The sequence below is a fragment of the Balaenoptera physalus genome, assembly GCF_965194825.1.
Source record: "Balaenoptera physalus genome assembly, chromosome: 15".
In the NCBI taxonomy this organism is placed as follows: Eukaryota; Metazoa; Chordata; class Mammalia; order Artiodactyla; family Balaenopteridae; genus Balaenoptera; species Balaenoptera physalus.
In genome coordinates this window covers 40100445-40120846 of record NC_138894.1, presented here as the reverse complement: position 1 = coordinate 40120846, position 20402 = coordinate 40100445, and the positions used below count along the sequence as shown (strand labels likewise).

The following is a 20402-nucleotide window of genomic DNA, read 5'->3' as shown; positions in this document are numbered from 1 at the left end:
TAAGTATCACCACCCAAGAACCCTTACTGCCATACAAAAATTCTTCTAATATATACCTTTTATATGTATTTTATTCGGAGGAGGTAGCTCCAGTGCAAGGGGATAACCACAAAGATTTTTTTCAGGTCATCTTCAATCTGTCCTTTCCTTCCTGTCGGGTGATCAGAAAGCCTTTAAGTACTCTAAACAAACTTGCCACATTAGACCCACATAAACTTGGATCTAACTCAGTGGTCCTCAGCTGGGGCCAACTCTGGCCCCCAGGGACTTTTGACCATGTCTGAAAATATTTTGGGTTTTCATAACTCAGGTCAGGGATGCTCCTGACATCTAGTAGATAGAAACCAGGGACGCTGCTAAACATCCTACAATGCACAAGACAGCTCCCGCAACAAAGTTATCCCGCTCTAAATGTCAGTGGTGCCAAGTTGGAGAAACCCAGATAAATGACTGTCTAGAGGGAACAGGAAACCTGACTCAGTTCCTAAATAATGAACAGGATTTCTGGTTAAATTTCCAGCCTAAGAGCACTCAAGAAAGTCCCTAGAACAGTGTAGTTTCTTCACATCCACGTGAGAAGAGTGAGAATTTAAAGTCATGGTATCATCCTTGGATGATGGGTACCTTAGGTTAGGTCCTCCCAGAAGGAACAAGTACAAGTGGTTCATCTGGGAAGTGATCTCCAGAAACCTCAGTAGGGGAGTGGAGACGTAATACCAGGAATGGAATGAAGCCATTAGAAAGTGTGTTTTCAAGCAAGTTGCTACTGTGGGCAACTTCAGCTTAATCCCAACAGGGAATGCCGGGAGAGACTGCAGAACATTCATTATCTTCAGTTATCCCAACCAAGAGGCAAGGAGGCTGAGATATTTACTCATGCATCCTGTCAGTCACTGGTCGAGGGATCCCAAGGGTTGCTCATTCCCCAGCACTTCCAACCATCCCAAACACAGGTAGAGCGGGCCCTCAAGCAAAGTCCGCAGGCAAGGACTTTCTGGTGCCGGTAGTGATGCATGAAACTGACAAGTGTATGAAACTGACAAGTGTGAATGGTTGTGGATGGGGCCACCAACAGCATCTGCTACAATGAGATTGCTGAACGCATTCATTTTTTACATTGTATTTCTCTCATGTTGAATATTTACAATAAATTTATTACATTAATAACAAGAATAAAACACATATAACTAAAAATACCAGAGGGAAATGCAAAGAGCATTTAAAAGATGGGATAAAATATAGCTCTTGCAAGCAACTAAACTGTCCGATTCAAAACTAAGAACAAGCAATTCAGAACCATATTGTACCCAACATGAAAGAGGTGGTGGTAGCACGGTCGTTTTAGATCTGCATTCTCATGTGCCGCTAAGCTCCGAGTCAGAGGGCCTTCTCAGTCATATTCCTAGTGCCTGCAGCAAGCTCCTGGAGGTGACAGAAGGAGGAAGCCAAGGCAGAGATCCTGGTTTCCTAAGCTTCATGCCTGCCTTTGGATCGCCTGTCTACAAAATTTGAAAATCCAAAGACTTATAAAAAGTACCTAAGTTTAAATTTTAAAAAATTAAAAAAAAAAAACTATCAGCAAAGTAACTCTAGCAGAAACAAGAATGTTATGGGGAAATTAACTGATTTCAGTCAACATTGGAATGTTAAAACCACCCAGCCCATTTAGTGAGACCTCGCTTTCCAAAATCTGGTGTTTGTGGATTCATACACAACATAACTAAGAAGTCTAGGCCTTATCAACCATCAAATACGTTATTTGTTACCTTTTTTTCACATTACTTTTTAATGCCAATAGTCTGAACCTCCACTCAAGTAATACATATAAAAGAAACTGAACTTGTTTCAACTGCATTAACTAACATAAGGTGAATTAATTTAAATTATAATACTCCTCAGAAAAATGCAATATCAGTCTAGGATTAATTTTAGCGTCTTTCCTACCAGAAGAAGGTGCTCAATTATTCTAAACTTAAGAATAATTTAAAGTAAATTTAAAGAAACTTTTCAGATTTCAAGAGTATCTCAGAAAATAATAATTATTTATTGATGTATATATTTGTTTTTTTGCTACTTAGCTCCAATTTAAAAGGTTAATCATGAACATTTGGGAAAGAGAAAGGGCAGAGATTCTTGTGATTCCAGATAAGGATGATAGCATTGAAACCCAAAACAATACTTTAAACACACACACACATTTGTCTTTTTAAATTAATAAACATATTTCAGACAGTTTCATTCAGCATAGAAAAAATCATTTTAACTAGAAACACACATCCTTTTGAAATAGTAACTATTCAAAAATTAATGTAAATTAAAAAAGGGGATTCTTTAAAAATAGAAAATGAACAGATTATTTCTACAGTATCAATTTGAGAACTTAAAATATTGGATATGTCATTGTAGAGGAAAAGCCCAGTCCAACAAAAATACACAGCTCTTTGGGAGAGCATTCTACCTGCTTGTGCTTATTCTCTACATCAGGTATGTAGGTCACCCCATCCAAGAATCTGTGGATAAACATTACCTGGAAGAGTCCTTTGAGCTAAAACTTAAGGCAAAATAACTTGCTGAGAGTGGCTAATTCGCATTCTAGAATGAGAATGATCAACATTTTCCTATGGCTGACCTGTGGGGAAATGTACACAGTAAACATGGAGTTCTGACATCCCCTTCCTCCACCCTGTGGTCAAGACCACACATCTTCAGCTTGACCCTTTCTGGACCTTTCATCTCCCTACATGTGTCTCATGATCATGATCATGAAACTTTCATCTTATGTCATCATGCACTGAAATTTCAATCTTTATTGTTTAAGGTATCTTACAAATGGATGATCATTTCAAAAATTCTTCTGACTTTTCGCTCAAGCTGGTGCAGTGATTCACCACTCTGCTTCATAAAGAAAGCAATGATAAAGTGTAAAGACAAAAAGACAAAAATCCAAACTTGGGCTCAAAAACCAGATAAAAATCTCTGTAGGTCAGAAAAGGATATAAATGCTAAGCAATGAACGGGGCTGAAGCTGCAGACTCATTGGGGTTGTAGCAAAAGTATGCAGCAGACAACTTGAAAAGGCTCCCACTGACCACAGATGGAAAATGAAACCTTGAAAAGAATGATATCTACCAAAAATTGAAACACAGTGAAAGTGGGAAATCCGGAGTGGATAACAACACTTTTTAAAAAAATTAGTCACCTTTTAAGAGTGCCAGAGACTCAAATCATTATTCTGAAGACTGGCAAACAAAGGAAAAGAATCAAGTATTTATTCCCCCTTTCCTATATGAACTATACCTCTGGGTAACAATAGATGGAAAGGGAAAATGCTTCTTTAGGAGAAGAATTCCACCTAAGTAAATAAGAAATGATGGAATTGGAATATCACCATTTTGCAACCCCTAACAAAATAGTGGACGTGGGCAGATACCACCAATGGCTGCTAAAACCAGTAGGTGAAAAGCTGATCAATCATAATGTCATGAAAAACAGAAACAGATGTTATGTGCCTTCTCTTAAGTGCCATGGGAAGTATACACTACCACCTCCGAAGTATTCTTGGAAAAAGAAAAAGAAAAAAAAAAAAAAGCCAGATCTCATCAAGCCTCATCTATAGGTCTATTATCATTTTATGGGTAATGGAGGAGGTGGAGGTACATATCGAACCATATCATGGAGGAAAAGAGAAACTACGTTAACTTTCTTAATAAATAATTGTAAGAAAACAAGAGGTGAAAGTTGGAAACGTTCTACATATTTGATTTTTTTTTAAAGTAGTGTCAGTTTTTTTAGATGTGATAACTGCATTGTACTAATGCTTTAAAAAGATTCCCACTGAAGTATTTACTGATGAAATGATATAATGTCTAACTTTACTCCAGAATAATCCATTGCAGGAGGGAGGAGGGGGATTCGAGGAAATGCAACTGACCATGTGATGAGAATCATGGAAGTTACACCACTAGTTAATATTACAGAAAGAGAGAGAGGTGGAGGGAGGGAAGGGGTGAAGGTACCAGGGTACTGAGTGGGATTTCATTGAATCTGTACACCTTTAGTAGCCAAGGTGTGGCTCAAAGACCAGCAGCATCAACGTCACCTGCCAGCTTGCTAAAAATGGGGAATCTCAGGCCATGCACAAGATCTCCTGAATCCGAAACCGCATGAACAAGATCCCTTCGTAAAATTTGTGTACACAGTAAAGTTTGAGAAGTACTTTTGCAGATCACTTGGAAGAAAATGATTATCCTCCAATCCATGCTATACTACTCCATTTATTTAGATCTACCCTAATGGCTCTCAATAATTCTTTCTAGTTTTCTGCAGAGTCTGTATTAGTCAGTGTGGGCTGCCATAACAAAATACCACAAGCTGGGTGGCTTAACAACAGAAATTTACTTTCTCACAGTTCTGGAGGCTCAAAGTCCAAGATTAAGGTGTCAGCTGATTCAGTTCCAGGTGAGGGTCACTTCCTGGGTTGCAGATGGCCACTTTGCAGATGGTCTTCACATGGTCTTTCCTCTGAGAATGAGCAGAGAGAGAGCAAGAGAGCCCTCTTGAGTCTCTTCTTATAAGGACACTAATCCTACCAGATCAGGGCCCCACTCTTGACTTTATTTAACCTTAGTTACTTCCTTAGAGGCCCCATCTCCAAATACAGCCACACTGGGGGTTAAGGTTTCCACATATGAATTTTGGGGGTACACAAACATTCAATCCATTAACAGAGGCCTTGGGCCAAGCTTTTTGCATTTATTCCTGGATGATTAGTATTCTTAACTGATTTATGAATTATAATAATTTATTTGTAGGTTCTTCTGAATTTTCTATGTGCATAATCCTATCTTCAAATAAAGGCCATTTTATTTCTTATTTTTCAGTCCTTATACCTTTTACTTTTTTCTTACCTTGTTCCCAAACTCAAAGGGGAGTATGGTGTCTGCTGCAGGCTTTTTTTTTTTTTCTGAATTTTTGAATTTTATTTTATTTTTTTCTATACAGCAGGTCTTATTAGTTATCCATTTTATACATATTAGTATATATATGTCAATCCCAATCTCCCAGTTCATCCCACTGCCACCCACCCACCCCCCACCCTGCCATTTTCCTCCCTTGGTGTCCATACGTTTGTTCTCTACATCTGTGTCTCTATGCTGCAGGCTTTTTTGTAGTTACCCTTTAATGGACCAAAAAGTTTCTATCTACTCCTAGTTTACCCAGAGATTTTATCATGAATGGATGCTGAATTTCATCAAATGCTTATTTTGCATCTATTGAGATGATCTATGGTAATATCCCCTTTTCCATTCCTAGCACTGGTTGTCTGCACCTTACCTAATATTTTCTGGGTCTGTATTGCTAAAGATTTTATTAATTTTATTAATTTTCATTTCATTGATTTTCTTTATTATACATTTATTTCTTATTTCATAGATTTCTACTCTTTATTATTTCTTCTTTTTCTCCTTCTCTAGATAAAATTTGATATTTTCTTCTAACTTCTTGAGGTACAAGCTTAGATTACTGGCTCAGGAGGGTCAGTCTAAGTTACTCTGTCCACCATTATTAGAGGAATAAGAGGGAATTCCCTGGCAGTCCAGCGGTTAGAACTCTGCGCTTTCAATGCTGAGGGCGAGGGTTTAATCCCTGGTCGGGAAACTAAGATCCCACAACCTATGCAGCATGGCCTAAATAAATTAACTTAATTAAATGAAAAGATATGAAAGCAGAATATACTTAAACTTAATTTCATCCTTTTTTTTCAATCTTAAATGAGAGGAGCTAGGAGAACAAAAAGCTATCTAATTCCTTCTATTCCCAAGCAGTTCATCAATTTATAATTATTTAATCCAGAGTAACCAAATACTCATTTGACCAAATTAATGTCTTTTAAAAAGTATTAATTTAAACAAACGGTTATATCAGAATACTTTTTCTTTCAGTTTTATTGAGATATAATTGACATACAGCCCTGTACAAGTTTAAGGTGTAGGTTATGTCAGAATGTTAATGTGACTTCCATTTTCTTCAACATCTTAACAAAACTGTGCTTCAGAGTCACAAAGCTTATCATAGTTGATGTAACCATAGGAATAACTAGAAGTATTCCTCACAGGAAAAGCTTCCTTAGACTTGTTCATTGAGATTACGGTTTTAGTAAAATGAGTTAAAGATATTTCAAAGCTTGCTGCAACTTTCGTGAACTTTTCGAAATGATTGCCTAAGTATGTTAACCCAAGCACTATCGAATTAAAAATTGTCGTTCTTGTCTCATGATGTTTTCTAACTTTACTGTACTCAAACTTTAACCATTTTAGAAAATCCAATTTAAATCAAAATCATAAATTATGACCAAAAATCACTAATTTTTAGAATCTCTTCAGATTAGCATTTGAGACAGAAATTGCTTTTCAATCTTTCAAATTCATTCACCATTTAACAAATATTTGTTGAGCACTAACTATATGTCAAACACATAAGTATACTGCTAGGTTCCTTTTTAAAACATGTCAGATTCTTGCTCCTGTCCTTTGCTGATTTACGTGTCATGTTAAACATTACTGTCTGTAACGTAATCAGTGAAAAGAATATCTCCCAGTTCTCGGTGTAATGTGTCTTTCTAAGACAGCCTTGAAATTTAATCTGGTGTCAGTATTATCTTCCTCATAAAAAGGGACAAATGCAATTGATAGTAAATGACATCAACATTCTTTTCTACTCACCCAGCAAAAATGATCACCTGTGGTTAGAATTTTTCTAAAGCAAGTCTACAGCTAATTGGAACTTCAAATCTCTACAAGCAGGGTTAATTTGAGAAGTCAATAAGGATCGTGGAAGTAGTAGATAAAGTCTTTGGCTTTCCAGAATCACGACTGCAACCCCCTTTTATAAGTGAGGAAATTAAAGTTGAGTGAGAATAAAAGAAACGTTTAAGGTCCCAGCCAGGACCAACTCAGGTCCAGAATCGATGTCTATCCCCTAGGTGGATCTTCTTTGTACCACACAATGAAATCATGAGCTGTGATCCTACAACTGATATCTCCTGCATGTGTTTTTGTTTATATGTATATGTAAATGATTTTACATCATTATTTGAATGCTTCAAGTAGTGAGATTTTTTTTTCTTTCTTTTTTTAATTCATTCCAGGCAAAATAGAGAAACTGCTAATTTCTCGTAATTTTTGTACGGGTTCTTGTTCAACTTGGGGAAAATATTTCTTTCATTCTGTGTCAATATCTAAGAATTTCAGCAGTATCTGAGATGGCTCAGATGAATTTCATGTTCATTTTTAAGTTCCTTTTAATGGCAGAGTGAGTAGATAGGCTGGAAGGAATGACCCCTTCCCGCACAGCAGTACAGCCAAGTTTGAATTGTCCCAGGAAGGCCCATGGTTAGCTGACAAGTTTAGTTGTCTGACTTTGAGCACATCTTCATTATATGTTGCTTGTTTTCAAGTTACAGGTTCACTTTGGAAAAATAAGATAACAAAAGCAAGAACAAAGTAACGGATGTTGAAGGCTGTTCTCTTTTTAAGGCTTTTACAAAGTTGTTATTGTTCCCCACCTGTCTCTAGATCAATGCTTCTCAACCTTGGATAGTCATTACGTATCTTGAGGAGCTTCAGACAATACCAGTGCCTGGACACCATGCCTAGAAAGTCTGATTTGTTCTTCCTAAACCTGAGGATTTTTTTTTTTAACTCCAAAAGTGATGTGGAGCCAGAACTCAGAGCCACTGGTCTAGACACTGTTCTGGAGTCAAGAGGAACAATTCCCACTCATAACAAACACAGGGGAATCTATTTCTTGTGGTGTGGTCTTCTCTCTCTAAATAAATTAGAGAAGCGTTGACACTTTCTCATATAATATGATACCTTTTCCTTTGTTAGAAATTGTTCACTGCCTGACTCCTTCAAGGGTCAGCCCATGATTTCAAACAACATAGCAAAACCTTAGCTATCCAAACAGAGTGCATAAGACTCTAGGCAAAGAATCATACATGTAGAGGTCTGAGAACACTAACTTCCCAATAGGACCTCTTCAAATATTAATTTAGAAACCTTATTTGGAACAAAGAAAATAAAGGACAAACTAGAAGAGAAACTTTCCATTAAATTTGTCCAGTTTTGAGGTAAATCATCTTAATTTTCGTACTATCAACATAACATTTTAAGTAGCATTTTCTTCCAAAGCCCCTACTCCCTTTCATTTGAATTTGTATAGTTGGTGGTGGAAAATGGGCATGGTTGTACCCACTTTATAGCTGGAGAAGCAAAGGCATAATTTCAGTGACTTATTTCAAAGTCAGCAGTCATTGACAGAATCAAGAAAATCAAAGCTGGGCTTCCCTGGTGGCACAGCGGTTAAGAATCCACCTGCCAATGCAGGGGACATGGGTTCGAGCCCTAGTCCGGGAAGATCCCACATGCCGCGGAGCAACTAAGCCCGTGCGACACAACTATTGAGCCTGAGCTCTAGAGCCCGCAAGCCACAACTACTGAGCCCACACACCACAACTACTGAAGCTCACGTGCCTAGAGCCTGTGCTCTGCAACAAGAGAAGCCACCACAATGAGAAGCCTTCACAACGCAACGAAGAGTAGTCCCCGCTCGCCACAAGTAGAGACAGCCCACGCACAGCAACGAAGATCCAACACAGAAAAAAATTAATTAATTAAATAAATTTAAAAAAAAAAAGAAAATCAAAGCTGTGTTGTAATGTTCCTTCTGATGTTCTAAAATTTATACTAAAAAATACTCTGTTAAGATATTTTCTTCAAGATATATTTTAAGAAGCAGTATTTAAGGCTGGAACTTCAAATTCCATGAAATTTAAAATAGCCACAGGACTTCCTCGGTGGCACAGTGGTTAAGAATCCGCCTGCCAATGCAGGGGACATAGGTTCGAGCCCTGGTCCGGGAAGATCCCACATGCCGTGGAGCAACTAAGCCCGTGTGCCACAACTACTGAGCCTGCGCTCTAGAGCCCGCGAGCCACAACTAATGAGCCTGAGAGCCACAACTACTGAAGCCTGTGCGCCTGGAGCCCATGCTCCGCAACAAGAGAAGCCACCACAATGAGAAGCCCGTGCACCATAATGAAGAGTAGCCCCCGCTCGCTGCAACTAGAGAAAGCCCATGCACAGCAACGAAGACCAAGTGCAGACAAAAATAAATGAATTAATTTTTAAAAATAATAAAATAAAATAGCCACAAAAATAAGTCGAGCAAAATAAACCCTGAAATTTGAAAGCTAGGTCTGTATGGTCTGTAAAGACAGCTACAAATTATATTTAGTTTCAGCCTTTACTTTTACCATCGTTTACTTTCAAAACGAACTTTGTTTCATTTATTTATAATTTCCCTTTATCTTGATAGCAAATACAAATAAATCAAAACCACATGGCCAAATGATAGACACAGGGGAGATGTATAGGTGACTATTACTGAAGCAGTGTGTAGAACTTTCAATTTTTTTTAATTTTTATTTATTTTTTTTGGCTGTGTTGGGTCTTCGTTGCTGCACGCGGGCTTTTCTCTAGTTGCAGCGAGCGGGGGCTACTCTTTGTTGCGGTGCACAGGCTTCTCATTGTGGTGGATTCTCCTGTTGTGGAGCACGGGATCTAGACACACGGGCTTCAGTAGTTGTGGCTCACGGGCTCTAGAGCGCAGGCTCAGTAGTTGTGGCACCCGGGCTTAGTTGCTCTGCGGCATGTGGGATCTTCCTGGACCAGGGACGGAACCTGCGTCCCCTGCATTGGCAGGTGGGAGGTGGGTTCTTATCCACTGCGCCACCAGGGAAGTCCCAGAATTTTCTTTCCTAGAAATTTTCCAAGAGGATTTACAACCCTTGGCCCCCAGATACTCTGGACTAATAGAAATAGCAACTGAGACTCTTTCAGTGTTGTGACTCTATGTAGTTTCTAAAGAAACTAAATACATCTCACATAAATCTGTCTTGCATTGAGACAATACACATGCTTCACCTCTGCCGCTTCACCCCCCTCCAAAAAAAAAATTGCTCCAAAAGGAGGGAATGGTGAAAATAAGAATTATTTCTCTCTCCTTGTTCTTGGTTTACAGCAGACACTGATGGCCAGAGACCAAACCCAGTAAGGTTATGAGATATAGTTTCAGATTGGGGTTTCAGGTTTCAGTACCCATAAATACTGCTGGAACTTCTTGAGTACTGTTAAAGGAAGTTAGACATTGAGACTCTGGTGGCCATATACTTCCTTATTGGGGGAAAACTATCCCACTTTCCAAAACTTCATTTCCACTAAGAGTTAAGTAACATAAGGTCAACCTCATCCGTATCATACATACATCAAAAGGCAATGATAATGTGCCAGTAAGAAATAAAATCAAGAAGGGTTCAGGTTCCAAACACAACTAGAAGGTCCCAAACTCAAGAGGGGAAGAAACACATGCTCTGTTCTTCCATGATCCTCCGACAACAAGCCCCAGGACGATACCCTGGCTTCACTCAATACTCAGCTTTCTGGACAAATGCAACCTTTCCATTCTGCACTTAATATGTTATGTAACTCATTGAAGCTTTCAGATAGACTAAATATATTTTGTCTAAAACTTAAAAGATTCTTTTAAAGCAGTATGTTGACAAATGTTTGGGAGAAAGGGACGGCTGTATTTTCACCTAAGCAAATTTCATATATCTGTACAAAATCATAAAATAAAATAAAAAACAAGTGTTTGTTACTTTGTCACTGCCTCAATCCCATTTCACATTTTCAGTTGGAGCTATATATCATTTGTAAGGTATGCTCAGCTCAGAACTAAAGCCATTGTAACTTTATAGAAATGGGATGAAATCTTCAAAGACACTCATTACTTTAAATCTGCTTGGTAAGCAATTTTTTAAAAGAAAAAGGAAAACAAATTCTTGTATATGAACGAGATCTCCAAACTCAATGGATTTTTCTCCAAGAATGATCTTTAAAACAGGCTATCAAGAAAATGACCCCTTTCCACGGTTCCTTGACATTCAAAATCTCTGTTCACAAGTTTCCTGCTAAACAAGTTTTTCTTAATATCTAGTTTGGCTCTTATTTTTCACTTTTAAAAACAGAAAAGTAATGGCATGGGAATTTTGAAAGATATTTTGTGACTGAAAGAAACTGGAATAGAACTTTACAATATGGCTTTGGTAATAATAGAGCATACATTTAATCTTCTATGTTACCACAGTAACATACATCCAGTGATGATATGTGTTGGCGTCTCACCTGCTTTAGTTACATATCAAGTTTTAATCACTTTATTTTCTCATCACCCACGAAATCCAAATAGCTTTCTCTTCATTTTTGCGAATGCAAAAGCAAAACAAACTCTTCTATGTTCTTTTGCTGCCACCCAGTGGCTCTGATCAGCAAGTGCCAGGATGACAAATCTAACTGAAGAGAGAAACACACCTTCAAGAAAACCCAAAGCATGAAAATCCAAATTATAAAAAGGGATAAATGTCGAAGCAGGCAGTTACATGAAAAAGGGTTCCTTTATGTTGCATAAAGATTGAGGGAAAACCTCCCCTAGATTGTAAATTCAAGCAAAAATGAGAGCTCAGCACTTCACTCTTCCTAGACTCTGAGGCTGGTTGGGCGTCGGCGCGTAGTAGGTGCTTAAACACTTGTTTAGCCTAACCAGCTACCTCTTTAATCCGTTTCATTAAAATGCTTATTATAATCAAGTGGAAAAATAAAAAACGAAAAAGCTGTATTTGCATTTGAATATAAATGGATAATAGGCTCGAAAAAAGTATTCTAAATGTTAGTCAATTATCTTTCAGTGAGAGGACTTTGGCCTCGCCGCGCACCATGAGGGATCTTAGTTCCCCGACAAGGGATCTAACCGGCGCTCCCTGCAGTGGAAGCGCAGAGCCTTAACCACTGGACCGCCAGGGAAGCCCCGAATACTTTTAAGACAGTCTGAGCAGGAGAACAAATTGTCAAAACTGGTCAAAAATTCAGGATGATTTTCCCATCGCGGACACAAGCGATAGAGCACGGGGTCAGAGATATGATATAGCTCCAAATCATGCTCCAAAGTTGGTGTGCAAATTTAACACCGAGACTACATAAACCAAAACTGAAACCAGCTTTCCGGTGTTTGAAAATTCAGTGTAGGTTTAGCCAATCAGCAACCAGCATCCATGACCCGGGTCCTCTCCTCCTGCGAAGCCCCTCTGTGTGCAGTTTCTGGGCGGGTTATAAAGTTCAGGGCAGAGACAGTAAGAGAGGTGCAGTCTCCAGAGTGGGTTCACATCCTAGCCTCACTAATTGTGTGCTCTTGGACATAAATACCCACTTCAATTGGCTTGTATAGATCACAGATGAGATAACACAGGTCTGCCCCAACCATGGCCAGGATCTGGTGTTAGCTGGACCAGGCACGACCTTAATATACATACGCACAGAAAAATTATTATTTAGAGAGGAAGGGATGATTGGAGAATCTTTTTATTCATTTGTAAATCATTTTTTAAATTTATAACCTATGCTTCAACTACAGGTACTAGTACAAAAACAGTAAACAATGAGCCTGGAATCCAGCGGTGAAAATGGCAATCCAGTAGGAACTTTAAGATATCACTTATTCCACTTTATCTTCATAAATGGCAAAAATATTTAAAACAATTGGAAAGGACAAAGCCCTAGTAAATTCAATTGTGCTTCCCAACCCACATATTAACAAGCATTTCTTATTTCTCTCTAACAAAAAATATGTATTTGGAGAAGAGGATTCCTATGCTTTCCCTCATAGAAATTTGAATATATTGAAAATACCTTCCAATGAGTCAGGAAATTCAAAAAATTTTAAGACACATTCTAAATGAAAGCCCAAGTCTTATTCAGAATGAAATGTTGTAGTTGCCAGCTTCTCAGGATGCAGCCCCTAGCTCCATTTCTATTTTATCATCAAGAAATGTAAGATTTTCTACCTCTGCTTTGATCCCTTAAATAATTTTTTTGCTTTGAACCCCTACAAAAACATATAGCAGAATCCACAAATAAAAGCTTTAAAAATAAATTCCACCACCACCAAATGCTGGCAAGACGTGGAAAAACAGGGACTCTTATTCATTGCTGGTGAGGATACAAAATGGTACAGCCACTTTGGAAAAGTTTGGCAGTTTCTTACAAAACTGAGCATACTTTTACCATATGATCCTGCAATCACACACCTTGGTATTTACTCACAGGCATTGAAAACGTATGTTCACACAAAAACAGGCATGTGGATGGTTACAGCAATTTTATTCGTCATTGCCAAAACTTGGAAGCAACCAAGATGCCCTTCAGTAGGTGACTGGATAAATAAACTGTGGGACATCTAGGCAATAGAACATCATTCAGCACTAAAAAAATATGAGCTATCAATCCATGAAAAGACATGGAGGAGTTTAAATGAAAATTACTAAGTGAAGGAAGCCAATCTGAAAAGACTACATACATGATTCCAGTTATATGACATTCCAGAAAAAGCAAAACTATTACGACAGTAAAAAGATCAGTGGTTGCCAGGGGTTGTGAGGAGGAGGGGATGAATGGGTGGAACACAGAGGATTTTCAGGGCAGTGAAACTACTCTGTACAAGACTATCATGAGGGATACATGTCATTATATATTTGTCCAAACCCAAAGAATGTACAACACCCTGAAGGAACCCCAATGTAAAGCATGGACCCTGGGTGATAATGATGTATTTACGTAGGTTCATCCAGGGTATGTAACAAATGTACCACTCTGGTGGTGGATGTCTGGTGGTGGAGGCAAGAGGGGGTACATGGGACCTCTCTGTGTTTTCTGCTGTGAACCTGAAACTACTCTAAACATTAAAGTTTATTAATTAATCTATTAAAAATTACATATAAGAGGGAAGGGGAGTACAGGCAACAAGGACATCTCATACAATTATAGCTTAAAATGATTAATTCAAATATTTCTGTAAATTTCAAGGCAACACATAAGAACTAAGCTTAACAAGTCAGAGTCTAAGAAGATGTATTAAGCTGTACCTGGTACCTGCCTTAAAGGATTAAAACACACATTGACACTATTCCCAAAAGCTGCTTTTAACATTTCTTTTCAATGTTATATATTTAAATTATTGTAAGTTACTTTAAATGCCTAGCTAAGTGGGAGAATGAAATTTAATTACAGATATTTCCAATGTTATGTATCTAGGTATAATATAGCTAAGTATATATAATGTAACTCAAATAACAACTTATGCTAAAATAAAATTTTAAGTAGTCGATAATTAAGGAAACACTGTTAGGTTGGTCTTTATTACTGTCTTCTACAAATTTAAGAAGTGATAGATAAAATCTAGCAATTGTAATTCCTTAAGGCTTAGTTTAAATTGTGTTTAGAACAAATCCTAAAAAAGATTTTATATTTTGCTACACTTCTGACGTATATTATTTCTGATACTGAACAATTAATTTCCATTACAATACAGTTAGATTGCAATGAGAAAACAGATCCTGAAAAAAATATAAGCATGTTTCCTATGAACTAACCTCCCTTTATGAAAATTAGGTGCAATAAGATCCCTCTTCCGATTCGGCATTATTAAGACAATCAAGCAAAGATCCCACTATCACTTACACATAACCCTATTTTTGTGGTATCTAACCTTACCTTAAACAACATTTAGAAGTTTCAAAAGAGTATAGAAAGCGGGTTAGAAAAAGAGCCACTTTCAACTAAGAATTCTCATTTTTCTGGCTATATCTGAATGTAATTTGTCTAACATTAAAATTAAAAATAAACTGGGCCCACATGTAGGAAACTACTAAATGCCTACATTTTTATATACACATGGTGTTTTTTTTAAGACAATGAAATATCTGCTATTACACGTAAGCATTCTCATGTTATTTCCTTGTCACGGAAGGATTTTACTTCTTGCCTAACATCTCACAAACTGAATATCTAGCATTCACTAGGTTATCCGATTCTCGTGCTGCTTCTTTGAGCCAATGTTGATCAGTACAACTTTTTTTTTTCTCATTTCTTTTTACCGAAGAAAGCATGCACACGACACAACAGAAAGCAAAAACCCTTTGCTCCCACTTTACTTCTGCTCGTGTGAGGGATTATCACTTCTAAATAACTGGTCTTTAATTCTGGTGATTACCTTCATAACACACACCTACACTGCTATTTCGTTGGCCCTCGTCTCCTGACTCCCCAGCCTAAAAATGAGGATTTAATTTTTATACCACTCCCCGCACCTTACTCCCTTACTCCTTCCAGTTTCTGACAGAAGAATGAAATCACTTTGTACACCAGAAATGAAATCACTTTGACTGAATCACGTTGCTGTACACCAAAAACGAACACAACATTGTAAATCAACGATACTTCAATTTAAAAAAAGAAAGAAAGAAAGAAAAAATATAGCTATTACCTTTACAACTTACTTAAAATCACATTCACCCAACAGTGTCATGCAACATCCAGGTTTCCTGCCACGAGCGTGCCCTCTTCCCTCCCCTCCCCATTTCTAACTCACTTCTGTCTACTGTACTTTCACTTTTACATCATCAAGTTGATTTCCTTCACATTCTTGCCTTCTGTTTAATCTACTGGTTGATTGTAAAAGCTGTAAACCAGTAAGTAACATTTACAATTTTTTTTAAATAAACTGGTCCCAAATCATTAAGAGTAAAAACCCACTTCTGAGTTCTCTAATACCTAACTTTAAAGAAAAAAAAAAAAAAAAACTGAATGGTACACTACAGAGTTAAGAATTTGGGGAGAAAAAGTTTTAGGGCTTTAAAAAAAAAATCTCTATCCAGATGAATTCAATAAGCAATTTTTTAAGTGGTTTGTGCTCTTGGACGAGCACAAATTACATACAACTTGTGTAAGATGTTTTATGTATTTATTTTCATTATTTGAACCTGACTGCTGTGTTATATTAGGAAAAGACCACATGGCACATGATAATAGGCTTAGTGAAAATCTCTCCTCCATGGAAACCTGACAGGGTTTTCTTTCCATCAGGGAAATGAGTTTCTTCAAACCAAGGTAAAGTTTAAAAGATGGTACACTCAATCAAAACTAACAAAGTCTGCTAGAAAGGTCTGAACATTTTGGCTTCAGAAAGAGGGTAAGAGACCCTTGACATTTCAAGGTCTAAATTTTGAGATCTTTGCTCCAATTCAAAAATAGTCCTAGATAAGTCTACATAGGTTCCTGGTTTTCTTCAGAATTACATTTTCATCTTGTGTCATGAAGTTTCTTTGCACATACTTTCACTCCAAGTTATAAATCTTTTTAATTCCTTCCATCTAAACGGCCATTGTATTAGTTTGCTAGGGCTGCCATAACAAAGTACCAAAAACTGAGTGGCTTACAAGACAGAAATGTATTTGCCTCACAGTTGGGGAGGCCAGAAGTCTAACATCACAGTGTTGGCAAGGTTGGTTCCCTCTGAGGGCTGTGAGAGTATCTGTTCCATACCTCTCATTTAGCTTCTGGTGCTTTGCAGGCAACCTTTGGTATTCCTCGGCTTATAAAAGCAACACCCTGATCTCTGCCTTCATCTTCATATAGTGTTTTCCCTGGGTGCAAATTTCCCCTTTTTATAAGGACACCATATTGGATTAGGGCTCACCCTGTGGTGCCCTCTTCACTAACTACATCCACAACAACCCTATTTCTAAATAGGGTAATATTATGAGGTATTAAGAGTTAGGACTTCAACATATTCATTTTGGGGAAAAAATTCAACCCAGAGCAGCCATTTTTCACATGATCAAGTTTGACATCTCCTAATCACTATACACTGTTTGAATAACTGTTGTGTTTCCCATGCTTGTAACAGAACTTGGCACACATGAGAAGCTCAATATATTTGTTGAATGAATGAGTGAATAAATGAATGTGACTGCAACTGAGGAAAAAAACTAGCTGCTGAGAGATTAGCTAGGCTAAATCATTAGCTGAACAAGGCCTTCCTGCATGGAATTTAGCAGGAATTAAGATTATGCCTTGGCAAAACTGCAAAATACTATATATTCCATGAACCTCTAAAGTCACTCACCAAAAAAAAAAAAAAAAAAACATAAAGTCACTCACCAATAGTGAAAATCATAAATGTTGAGACTCACAAATGTCAAATCCCAGCAACTATTGTACATATTTTTTCCTCACCCTTATATTGCCCCTCCCCACTGGCAACCACTAGTTTGATCTGTGAGTCTGCTTCATTTTTGTTTTATTCACTAGTTTGTTGTATTTTTTAGATTCCACACATAAGTGATATCATACAGTATTTGTCTTTCTCTGTCTGACTTATTTCACTTAGCATAATACCCTCCAAGTCCATCCATGTTGCTGCAAATGGCAAACTTTCATTCTTTTTTATGGCTGAGTAGTAGTCCATTTGTGTGTGTGTGTGTGTGTGTGTGTGTGTGTGTGTGTGTGTGTGTGTGTGTGTGTACACCACATCTCCTCTATCCAGTTACCTGTTTTTTGGGTTTTTGGTGGTGTTTTTTTTTTTTTTACCACACCGCACAGCTTGGGGGATCTCAGTTCCCCGACCAGAGACTGAACCCAGGTTATGGCAGTGAAAGCTCGGAATCCTAACCGCTAGGCCACCAGGGAACTCACTCTATCCATTTTACCTGTTGATGGACACTTATGTTGCTTCCATACCTTGACAATTGTAAATAATGAACATTGGAAAACTAAAAATGGAACTACCATATGATCCAGCAATTCCACTCCTGGGTATATATCCGAAAAAAACAAAAACACTAAAAAAGAAACTAGCACCCCAAATGTTTATACATACTTTTAATGATTTCTTTCTTAAGGGAAAACAGTAAAGAAGAAAAGGATCAGAAATGGGATAGTAAATGATTTCAATTTAACTAAGTCAAGGAATGTATTATTAGAGAGAGCAAAGGTCACTAAATGAAACAAAATCAGCCAGATACATTACAACATGGTCTACAGACCACTGCTATAGCACTAAATCAGAAATGATTACTTGTTATAATCATTCTTTTGTATTTTAATAATTAAACATCTTTGGACAAGGTCTAAGATGCATTATACACTATAGTAAATTGCATATAACAAGCCTCTATCCTTTTTACAATAACATTTTTCAACATAGGCTCTCAATAGCTAATACTCACCTAATAAGAAAATGAAGGCATTCTTTTCTATTTCTCCTAATCATCTCATTCAAATCCTATCACCATGAATTTCCTGGGTACTTGGCTTTAAAATACTGTACTACTATAAACTTTAAATTCAAGCCCTGGATAGGTCTACATTCATTTCAGCAGAAGCATCTTGAAATGCTGAATTATCATCTTCAATTTCCTTCAGTCATTTATTGTAGCTGCTAAACTGAAATGGCACACCTTAAAGGCAACACTAAACTGAAAGGAAATAATAAAAGAGTCTCTTAAATGTTTCATTTATGAAAGCTTATTTTTCCTGCCATGAAATTTTGTGTACTATCTGAGATATATCACTTTACAAAATTGACATCTTACATGCAGTTATTTTGCCACGATACACTTGCCAGACTTCAAGGTTTTGGGGAGGGGGGGGGTCGGAGGGAAGGGACTGGCATGTTTTCTCAACCTTTTATAAACAGATAAGTAAGAAAGAGCTAGGCTGGTTTTGGTTTTTGGCCTAAGATTGGGAGTAGGGGGTTACAGAATTAAAATTAAGCCTCAATTGCCAGTATATATCACTATAGCTACCCCCTTTTCTGGATAGCTTTAACTAATCTTCCTGGCTATATTAAAATTATACCATAGAATAAACACTTTAAAAGGCACATCAGGTCAGAGGGTGGTTGCTCTCTGAAAGGAAAACGAATCTGCAAACCAAAATCATTCAAAGCATTTTCTTGAAATCCTGCTCACAAGCAATATAACAGCAAATTAATCAAGTAGAACAAATCTACAGAATAATGTAATAAAATCTGTATACTCTTCCCCCTAACATAATTGTTAATGAAAACTATAAAATGCTAATATATAAAATAAGCAAAATATGGTTTGTATTTCCAAAACTGATGAGTTTTAGACCAGGATATAGGGAAAAGAAATGTTTTTATTAGTTAAGTACATTCAGATCACATTTATATAAAATAGGTTGCTATTCAGTTAAAACAGCCCCTGAATTTATCAGAGCAAGTTTACTAACTATTCTATGAAGGGAGAAAACAAGATGCCAGTGCTTCTTTTTCTCTGCTTTATCTACCAAACTTAGCTATTACATGAGGCTCAGAATCACTGTTCAAACCTTTCTCAGTTAATGTTACTTTGTAAAGCCAGAATTTCTGATAATTTATTGCATAAAGGTATGGTTTAACAGTATTATAAGCTAAGTGACTCCTAAAACATCTTTTTCTCCAATGACCTGCGCTTAGGAAAAAGTATCTATGTTCAATATATTGTCCATTTTTTAAGCATTTCCTGTATTTCTAGTCAATTTTTAAAGGCTCATTTAGAAATAATACTAATCCATTTCTAATAGCTAAGTAGAACAATTTTTTAAATTTGCAGGGTATCTTAAAAACCAATCAATTTGACATAACCTCAAATTCCAGGAATGTAAACCATAATTCAAGCTTCAGTTTTCCTCTTAAAATATTCTACTTTACTAAAATGAATTCCCATCCTGCAACTATGAACAATAAGAAAACTGGGCTTAAAATAATATTAAAAGACTAAATCTCATTATTTACTATTAGATTAATAATCCATAATTCTAATCTTAAAAGTATCTATAGCTATAACCCCTCCAGTTTGTTAATTCCCAAAGAGATTAATACAAGATATAATTAACATCTAAACTTAGAGCAGACTGTCATTTGGAACAAACTATGTTAACAATAACTGTACCATAGTCAAATAGATCAACCCATCACCCTTTATGATTCTCACTAAGGTTAATGAGCACAAGTTGTCATAAATTTTCCAGTAACTCTGAAAAACTGGATTGAATGAAAAGACTAGTTTTTTCATAATACTTAAAATCGAATAAAGGCTGGAGTTGTCTTATCTGGAACCTAGCACAGTATTTAGCAATGTAAATGTCATTAAGTATTTGTGAAATGAATAGACAAAAAATAAGCAACCCAATACACTTACTATCACTCAGCTCCTTACTATGTGCTAATAAGTACTTAAAATCATACATAATAAAATGGAATACACTCAAATTGTTTTTTACCTCTAATAAACACTTTAAAGAATTATTCACTTAAGAATTTCCAGTTTAAGAGAAGGTAGAATTGGACTTTCACAAACCAATAATTTGGCTAATGATTTTCTGCAACTGCATGACATTTTTCATTTAACTTTTTTTTTTCTTAATGAAATGAGAAAATATAAAGAA

At 36.9% G+C, this 20402-nt stretch overlaps 1 long non-coding RNA gene across 2 annotated transcripts in view; it reads right to left on the bottom strand.

The window, feature by feature from the left end:
* Nucleotides 1-12394, bottom strand: part of LOC309643707 — a 35520-nt gene extending 23126 nt beyond the window's left edge. For both annotated transcript variants that reach the window (XR_014254011.1, XR_014254012.1), the window contains exon 1: nt 4399-12394. This is a non-coding gene — a long non-coding RNA (uncharacterized lncRNA). The remainder of the gene's footprint in view (nt 1-4398) is intronic.
* Nucleotides 12395-20402: the final 8008 nt, after the last annotated feature.